This window comes from Colobus angolensis, unplaced genomic scaffold (genome assembly GCF_000951035.1).
Source record: "Colobus angolensis palliatus isolate OR3802 unplaced genomic scaffold, Cang.pa_1.0 Scaffold31, whole genome shotgun sequence".
In the NCBI taxonomy this organism is placed as follows: Eukaryota; Metazoa; Chordata; class Mammalia; order Primates; family Cercopithecidae; genus Colobus; species Colobus angolensis.
In genome coordinates this window covers 3,573,238-3,583,054 of record NW_012116377.1, presented here as the reverse complement: position 1 = coordinate 3,583,054, position 9,817 = coordinate 3,573,238, and the positions used below count along the sequence as shown (strand labels likewise).

At 39.9% G+C, this 9,817-nt stretch overlaps 1 protein-coding gene across 2 annotated transcripts in view; it reads right to left on the bottom strand.

Moving 5' to 3' along the window:
* The window catches only part of TMCC1 (transmembrane and coiled-coil domain family 1), a 256,192-nt gene that overhangs the window by 112,341 nt on the left and 134,034 nt on the right, over positions 1-9,817 (bottom strand). The gene's annotated exons all lie outside the window — the stretch shown is intronic.

The following is a 9,817-nucleotide window of genomic DNA, read 5'->3' as shown; positions in this document are numbered from 1 at the left end:
CGGAACTTGCAGTGAGCTGAGATCCGGCCACTGCACTCCAGCCCGGGCGACAGAGCGAGACTCCGTCTCAAAAAAAAAAAAAAAAAAAAGCAATACATAAAATGAAAAAGTCCTTAGCAAATCAAATTTAGCAATATATAAGAGGGATAATTAATACATTACAACCAAGTGGGACTCATCCTAGGAATGCTAAACTAGTTAAACATGTGAAAATCAGTGTATTTTACCATATCAAAAGTCTAAATAAATTTTTAAAAACCAGATGTTATATCAATAGATGCTGAAAAAGTTTTTACTAAAATGAAACATTCATTTGTGATAAAGACTTTCAAACTAAGAATAGAAGGAAACTTCCTTAAACTAACGAAGGGTATCTATGAAAAACCTATAGCTGACATCACATTTAATGGTGAGAGAATGAATGCTTTCCCTTAAGATCTGGAACAAAGTAAGGATATATTTTCTCACAAGTCTTATTTAACAACATGAAGTACTAACTAGTGCACTAAGGCAAGAAAAATAAATAGAAAGCATACAGAAGACAAAGAAAGAAATAAAACTCTCTATTCATAAGTAATACAACTGTCTAGAAAATGCTAAGAATCTACAAAAAAAAAAAAATCCCCAAAACAAAGACCCACTAACAAAAAAACTCAACCTTCTTGAACTAAAAAATAAATTGCTTCAGTAAGGTCACAGGATACAAGGTCAATATACAAAAGTCAACTGTATTCCTATGTACCAGCAATGAGCAACTGAAATCCCAAATTAAAAAGCAATACCATTTATCATAGCCCCTCCCATTAAAGGAGCACTTAGATATAAACGTGACAAAATATATGAAGGATCTGTATGTGAAAAACTACAAAACACTGATAAAAGAAACCAAAGAAGAGTTAAATAAATGGAAAGGGACACCATGTCATTTACTGGAAGACTCAATATTGTTAAGACTCAATTCTCCCCAGTTTGATCAACACAATCCCAATCAAAATGATAGCCAGGTCTTTTTCTAAATATATAAAGTTTATTCTAAAATTTACATGAAAAGACAAGGAATTGGGATAGCTAAACCATTCTGGAAAAGAAGAACAAAATTAGAGGATTCATATTACCTGACTTTAAGACTTACTACAACAATCAATACGGGGTAATACCGGAGGAAGGCTATGGTCCATAGATCAATGGAATACAATAGTGAGTCTTAAAAAAGACCTTCACAAATATAGCCAACTACATTTTTACAAAGGTGCAAAGGTAATTCAATGGAAAAAAGATAGTCTTTTAAGCAAATAGTGACGGAAAATTTGTATGTCAACATGTATCCCTGCCAAAAAGGATATTTACATCTTATTACAACTTATACAAAATAATTAATTCAAAATAGCCCATAAGCCTAAACATTAAATGCACATTATAAAAAAATCTTTTAAAACATAGAAAAAAGGCTAGGTACAGTGCTCACACCTGTAATCCGAGCACTTTGGGAGGCTGAGGCAGGTGGATCACCTGAGGTCAGGAGTTCGAGACCAGCCTGGCCAACATGGTGAACCCTCATCTCTACTAAAAATACCAAAATTAGCCAGGTGTAGTGGTGGGCACCTGTAATCCCAGCTACTCGGGAGGCTGAGGCAGGAGAATCACTTGAACCCACGAGGCGGAAGTTGTGGTGAGCCGAGATTGTGCCACTGCACTCCAGCCAGGGCGACATAGTGAGACTCTGTCTCAAAAAAAAGTCTACCTGACCTTGGGTTTGGCAATAAGGTTTTAGATATTGCACCAAAAACATACGGTAAAGAAAAAAATGACAGAAAGATGTCAACAATAGACACTGGGGACTACCAGAAGATAGAGTGGGGAGGGGAATAAGGGTTGGAAAAGTAATTATTGGGTACTATGCTCATTACCTGGGTGACAGGATCAATCATACCCCAAACCTAAGCATCACGCAATATACACAAGTAATAAATCTGCACATGTACTCCGAATCTAAAATAAAAGTTGAAATTATTAAAAAAAGAAAAAAATCAGTAAGTTAGACTTCATTAAAAGTAAAAACTATTGACTCGTAAGAGAAAGAAGAAAGTGCTAAGAGAATGAAAAGATAAGCCATAAATATTTGTGTGTGAGAAAATATTTACAAGTCAGAATTCTGATAAAAGATCTAATCCAGAATTTGTAAAGACCTCTAAAACCTCAATAATGAGAAAACAACATAATTTAAAATGGGCAAAAGATCGGAATAGACACTTTGCCATAGTAGATATACAGATGGCGAACAAACATGTGAAAAGATATTCATCATCAAAACTAATAGGAAAGTGGAAATTAAAACCCCAAGATAGCATTATACACGTATTAGAATAGCCCAAATCCAGAAAACTGACAACATATCCTGGTGATGTGGAACAAGAAATATCATTCGTTACTAGTGGGAATGCAAAATGGTACATTCAGTTTATAAGAAACTGCCAAGGCCGGGGTGGTGGCTCACGCCCGTAATCTCAACACTTTGGGAGGCTGAGGTGGGTGGATCACTTGAGGTCAGGAGTTTGAGACTAGCCTGGCCAACATGGCGAAACCCTGTCTCTCCTGAAAACACAAAAATTAGCTGGGCGTGGTGGCAGGCATCTTTAATCCCTGCTACTCAGGAGGCTGATGCAGGAGAATTGCTTGAACCTGGGAGGCAGAGGTTGCAGTGAGCCGAAATCATGCCACTGCACTCCAGCCTGGGCCACAGAGCAAGACTGACTCCATTTCAAAAAAAAGAAAGAAAGAAAAAAGAAACTGACATACTGTCTTCCAAAGTTAAACACAGATTTATCATATGATCTAGCAATCAAGCTCCTAGATATTTATCCAAGTGAACTGAAAAACCTGTATGTGAATGTTTATAGTAGCTTTCTTCATAGTCAGTAAATACTGGAAGCAATCAAGATATCCTTGAATGACAGAATAGATAACTGACCTGTAATTACATTCATACAATGGAATACTACTTAGCAATAAAAAGGAAAAGTTACTGTTTCTATTGATTCAACAAGATGGATGAATCTTTGTTATTTTTTTGAGATGGAGTTTCACTCTGTTGTCAGGCTGGAGTGCAGTGGCGCAATCTCAGCTCACTGCAACCTCCGCCTCCCAGGTTCAAGAGATTCTCCTGCCTCAGTCTCCAGAGTAGCTGGGACTACAGGAGCCTGCCACCACGCCCAGCTAATTTTTGTATTTTTTAGTAGAGACAAGGTTTCACCATGTTGGCCAGATGATCTCGATCTCCTGACGTCGTGATCCGCTCACCTCGGCCTCCCAAAGTGCTGGGATTACAGGTGTGAGCCACTGCACCCGGCCAGATGGATGAATCTTAATGCATTCTATTAAGTGAAAAAAGCCAGACTCAAAATGTCACATGTTATATGATTCCATTCATATGACTTCTGGAAATGGCAAAACTATAGTGATGGAAAATGATTAGACTGCCAGCAGTTGGTAGTGAGGGGAGTTGGTGATTATAAAGTGGAAGCAAAGGGAAATTTTTAGGGTAAAGGAGTTGTTGTGCATGGTGCCATAGGACACATGTGTCATAAATTTGTTTAATATAGTTGCTGCCTCAGCATTCATCCTTAGGCTTGCCATAAGTTTCTGAAATGCCTCTCACCCTTGGCATAGTTAAAACTTCCCCTTGCTGTGTGGCTGTTTGCCATATGGCCTGCTTGTTCCTCGTCTCATTGACCCAAAGCCCACAACATTCCAAACTGCAGATCATAATAAAACCTAACAGTCAACAGCAGAGTCATGCAAATAAGTTTCCCCTTTCACTCCTGTTTTCTTTAACTTAGCCAATCTACAATGTACAATCCCCAAGGGAAAGATAATGCCCATGAACCTTAAAAAGGCACAGCCCCACAGGTCCTTCCTCCCTCTTTCTTTCCTCCTCTCTTACTCCCCTATCCTCTGGTTGAGCTCCCTGCCACCTCCAGTCTTCCAACACTGCCACCCCTCAGCAACCTTTCTGTGCTCTGCAAATTACAAATTTCTTCTCTCTCATGCATTTTGGTTCAACTTTCTTACTGTGTCTCACCTGACACCCCTGAACATAACCCTTCCCTGCCAATCAGGGCTCTCCTAAAGAGTGGCTGTCCTGGCTTATGACCCCTCTCAACAGAAAGACCAAGACCAAAATAAAGAGGAATTGGCTGGGCACGGTTGCTAATGCCTGTAATCCCAGCACTTTGGGAGGCCAAGGTGGGTGGATCATTTGAGGTCAGGAGTTTGAGACCAGCCTGGCCAACATGTTGAAACCCCATCTCTACTAAAAACAAACAAACAATTAGCCAGGTGTGGTGGTGCACCCCTGTAGTCCCAGCTACTTGGGAGGCTGAGGCACGAGAATCGCTTGAACCCAGGAGGTTGAAGGTTGCAATAAACCAAGATTGTGCCACTGCACTCCAGCCTGGGTGACAGAGCGAGATTCTGTCTCAAAAAAAAACAAAGTTAAAAAAAAAGAAATCATAACAATCAAAATCATAACATGACTCCATTCATTTGTCCAAACCCACAAGTGTAAATCACAAAGAATAAACTTTGATGTATGTGAACTTAGAAAAAGGAAAAAAAAAAATCAACCATGCAATGGGAATCTCTGAATGAGGTAACGATTGTGAAAAACGAATCTACCTTTAATACAAATACCTGATATAACATTGGAAAATAGTGTTTTGGCTGGAAACTGTGAGACTGAAAACAAAAGGAACTATACATAAACACTGTATGCTAGTTGGTAAATTTGTTTCTCCCAAATCCACAATTCTGAAACTGCTTTACATGTATACTGTGGATAAACAATAAGTAAATGGATGATGGGTTGGTGGATCAGATGTCTTACTGTTGGTGAGGGAATTTACAGATAAGCAAAAAGAAAAGGCAAGAATGAACTCTGTGGTACTGGATTACAGTTGGAGACATCTAACAGATATCTAATGGAATTCATGGTTAGGTTAATAATTGTACAGGTGGATACAGAATTATAGATGTGTGTATACCTAGCTCTGTAAGCTAAAGGAAGCAATGACATTCCAGTAGCAATCGTGGTTGCTAAATCCAGAACCCAAATCTTGGTTGCTAAATCCAACAAAAGGAACCAAGACTTCTTGGAGAAATAGCCGATCCTAGGGCTGGGGCAGGGAAAATACAAGATAAGTCTGGAGTATCTTCATCTTAGTATCATAAAGTTAGTTTCCAAAATATTTCCTTTTATGTCCTCCCAAATGAACAGATTTGTGTGGGTTTTTGTATAAGTTCTTTTTGAATTGAGGTTAGAAGTTACCATCTTAACCGTTTCTAAGTGTATAGTTCAGTAATGTCAAATACATTCACATTGTGCAAATAGAGTTCCGGAATTTTCTCATCTTACAAAACTGAAACTATATACCCAATAAACAACTCCCCATTTCTCTCTCTTCCCAGCCCCTGGCAACCACTATTCTACTTTATTTTTCTATGAATTTGACTGCTTACACAAGTGAAATCATACAGTGTCTTTCTGTGACTTTTTCATTAAGCATAATGTCTTCAAGGTCCATCATATTGCAGTATGTATGTAGTATGTGTCAAAACTTCCTTCCTTTTTAAGGTATGTACAGACCACATTTTGTTTATCCATTCATCTACCAGTAGACATCTGGACTGCTTCACCTCTCAGCTATTGTGATTACTGCTAGTGTGAACGTGGAAGGTTTGTGGGTTTTAAGTGGTTAAATAAACCACTAGATATCTCAAAGCAAGCCCTATTATTCTTCCATAACTGCCTCCAAACTCCAAGTGACCTTACATATCAACCACTACTTTAATTCTTACACTTGTGTAATTCATGACTTTTTATTTTTTTTATCTTTTTGAGATAGAGCCTTGCTCTGTTGCCCAGGCTGGAGTGCAGTGGCACAATCTCAGCTCACTGCAACCTCCATCTCCCGGGTTCAAGCAATTCTCCTGCCTCAGCCTCCCAAGCAGCTGGGACTACAGGCATGCGTCACAACGTCCAGCTAATTTTTGTGTTTTTAGTAGAGATGGGGTTTCACCATGTTAGCCAGGCTGGTCTCGAATTCCTTACCTCAGGTGATCCACCCACCTCAGCCTCCCCAAATACTAGGATTACAGGCATGAGCCACCATGCCCAGCCTATCACCATTTTTGAGAGTTCGTTCTTTTTTTTTTTTTTAAGAGACAGGGTCTCACTATGTTGCCCAGGCTGGCCTCAAACTCCTGGCCTCAAGTGGTCCTCCTGCCTCAGTCTCCCCAAGTGCCAGGTCTACAGGCATGAGCCACTGCAGCCAGCCAAAAAAATTTTTTTGATTAATAGAGTTTATTTTTTAGAATAGTTTAAGGTTTACAGAAAAATTGGGGAGATAATGCAGAGTTCCCTTATAACCACTCTTCCCTGCACACAGTTTCCTAATACCATTAACATCTTCCAATGGTGTGGTACATTTGTTACAAGTGAAAAATCAAAACTGACACATTAATTCTTTTTTCTTTTTTTGAGACAGGGTCTTGTTCTGTCACCCGGGCTTCAGTGCAGTGGCATAATCAGAGCTCACTGCAGCCTCAAGCTTCTGGGCTCAAGCCATCCTCCCAATTCCTCAGCTCAAGCAGTCCTCCCACCTCAGCCTCCTGAGCAGCTGGGAACACAGCAGCATGCTACTACCACGCCAGGCTAATTTTTGTATTTTTTTTCTTTTTGTTTTTTTTGAGATGGAGTCTCACCCCGTTGCCCAGGCTGCAGTGTAGTGGCGCGATCTAGGCTCATTGCAAGCTCTACCTCCCAGGTTCACGCCATTCTCCTGCCTCAGCCTCCCAAGTAGCTGGGACTACAGATGCCCACCACCATGCCTGGCTAATTTTTTCTATTTTTAGTAGAGACGGGGTTTCACCGTGTTAGCCAGGATGGTCTCGATCTCCTGATCTCATGATCTGCCTGCCTTGGCCTCCCAAAGTGTTGGGATTACAGGCGTGAGCCACGGCACCCGGCTAATTTTTTGTATTTTTTGTAGAGAAGGGATTTCACCACGTTGCCCAGGCTGGTCTTGAACTCCTGGGCTCAAGTAGTTCACCCATCTCAGCCTCCCAAAGTGCTCGAATTACATGTGTGAGCCACTGCACCCAGCCCACGTTACTATTTACCAAATTCATACTAAGTTCATTCTTTGTGCTGTACAGTTCTATGGGTTTTGATACATGCACACGCATCCATGTATCAGACAGAATACTTCCACTGCCCTAAAAATCCCCTGTGCTTCACCTGTTGATCCCTCCTTCTCTTCCCAGCTAAGCCATGCCAATCCTGATTTTCCCCCCCTCGCACAGGGTCTTGCCCTGTCGCCCAGGCTGGAGTGCACTGACGCAATCACGGCTCACTGCAGCCTCAACCTTCTGGGCTCCATTTAGTTTTAAAATTAGTATACTTTCCCAATAATCTCTGCAGATGTTATAATTTCTTGTCTTTTTGGGTCAGCCCTAATGTACCTTGAGGATTTCAGAGATAAAATCCTTGTGCTTCCTATTTCAAACTGAATTTCATTACTTTATTCTTAGGTTAACAAGAGACTCCAAGAATAGAAATGGGAAAAGAATACTAGTAGAGCCGGATGCAGTGGCTCACACCTGTAATCCCAGTACTTTGGGACACCGAGGCAGGCGGATCATCTGAGGTCAGGAGTTTGAGAGTAGCCTCGCCAACATGGTAAAACCCCATCTCTACTAAAAATACAAAAATTAGCTAGACACAGTGGTGTGTGTCTGTAATCCCAGCTACTTGGGCGGTTGAGGCAAGGGAATCTCTTGAACCTGGGAGGCAGAGGTTGCAGTGAGCTGAGATCATGCCACGGCACTCCAGCCTGGGTGACAGTGCAAAACTCTGTCTCAAAAAAAGTACTAGTAGAATGAGATTAGATTTATTTATTTATTTATTTATTTTTTTGAGACAGGGTCTTGCTCTGTCACACAGGCATCTCTACAAAAAAAAATTAAATTAGCTGGGCGTGGTGGTGCACACCTATGGTCCCAGTTACTCGGGAGTCTCAGGTGGTGGGAGGATCTCTTGAGTCTGGGAGTTAGAGGTTGCTGTGAGTCATGATCATACCATTGGTTTGCACCCTGGGTGACAGAGTGAGGCTATACCTCAAAAAAAGTTTCTAAATATAAATATATAAGAAATATAAAAAATGTTCGGTTAAAGAGCATGAGGTCCACATTCTGAGTGAGTTCAAGTGCTCAATCTGAGACACTCAGAAAGATGTTTATAAAAATACCATTATATAGTCAGGTGTGGAGCTCAGGCCAGTAATTCCTATACTTCGGGAAGCCAAGGGGGACGGATCACTTGAGCTCAGGAGTTCGAGACCAGTCTGGGCAACATGTTTTACCGTAAAACCCCGTCTCTACTAAAAAAATTTAAAAAATTAGCCAGGTGTGGTGGAGTGCACCTGTAGTCCCAACTACTTGGGAGGCTGGGGTGGGAGAATCGCCTGAACCCAGGAAGTGGTTGCAGTGAGCTGAGATCACACCCCTGCACTCCAGCCTGGATGATAGAGACCTTGTCTCAAAAAAAAAAAAAAAAAAATATATATATATATACACACACACACACACACACATTATCCTGATTATTTATTAATTAATAAATTATATTCAGAACTTTAAAAAAGCCAGATACTGTGATAGGTACTAGTTACAGATTTAATTTGTTGTTCATAACCAACCCTGGAATTCTCCCATTTTAGCTATGGCTATCTCGAAGTAAGAAGAATCGCTTGAACTCAGGAGGCAGGGGTTGTAGTGAGCCAAGATAGTGCCATGACACTCCAGCCTGGGAGACAGTGAGACCGTCTCAAATAAATAAATAAATAAACAAAACAAAATACCCGTCTTAGTTTTTATTTAATATTAACCAGTCTACTTACTAAAAAAAAAAAAAAAAAAAAATTTTAAACAGTTTACAGGAAGACATAAAAATAAGACCATTAAAACAAGGGTAAGAAAATATGTACTATGTAATATGAAGTAGAGAAATAATTCATAAACTTAGACTATAGATATTACAGTACTTACTGAAATTGGATCTAAAGTTTAAACCAAAATCTTCCTGGTAGACAAAATTAAAAGTAAAATATGATGAGCTACTGATCTCATCTCACAAATTAAAAAATTAATTCTTTCAAAACTGGAATGTTTTTCTTTCTTTTGTAATGTTTACCGTCTCCACTGTTTTGCCATACCGAGAAGGACAGCAGCATTATTCAGCCTCTACTGCTGATCAGTGGAAAGCAAGAAGACTTAATGATTTACTAGGCCTCAAGATAAAAATTACAGAACATGCTTGCTATCTTCAGACTTTAAACAGGATACTCTGTCACAGTAAATTAAATGGAAACCAAAGTTTCCCTTTAGCCATTCACTGATAGTCCATACAAGGCCATAACAATTTCTCCACTGCTATCACATGGTTAAGTGCTTCCCTTCAGTTTGGTTAGGATAACAAGAACTTCTCACATCCTAATAATAATAATGGTAATACATTAGATGCTACAGAGAAAGAAGGCTGATGCAGTCCCTGTCAAGCAGAACTGTAATCAATATGGTAAGTGTGAAAACTTTATTTAAATGAAATGATAAAGCATTCATCAACACTTGGGCAAAGAAAATCACCCTTTTCAGATATTCCCAACTGTCAAATCATCTCGTTGGTTTGGTCTGTTTTAGGTGAAAGTCAAAATGGTTAAGCTACATACTATAATATTGTGTGTGTGTGTGTGTGTGTGTGTGT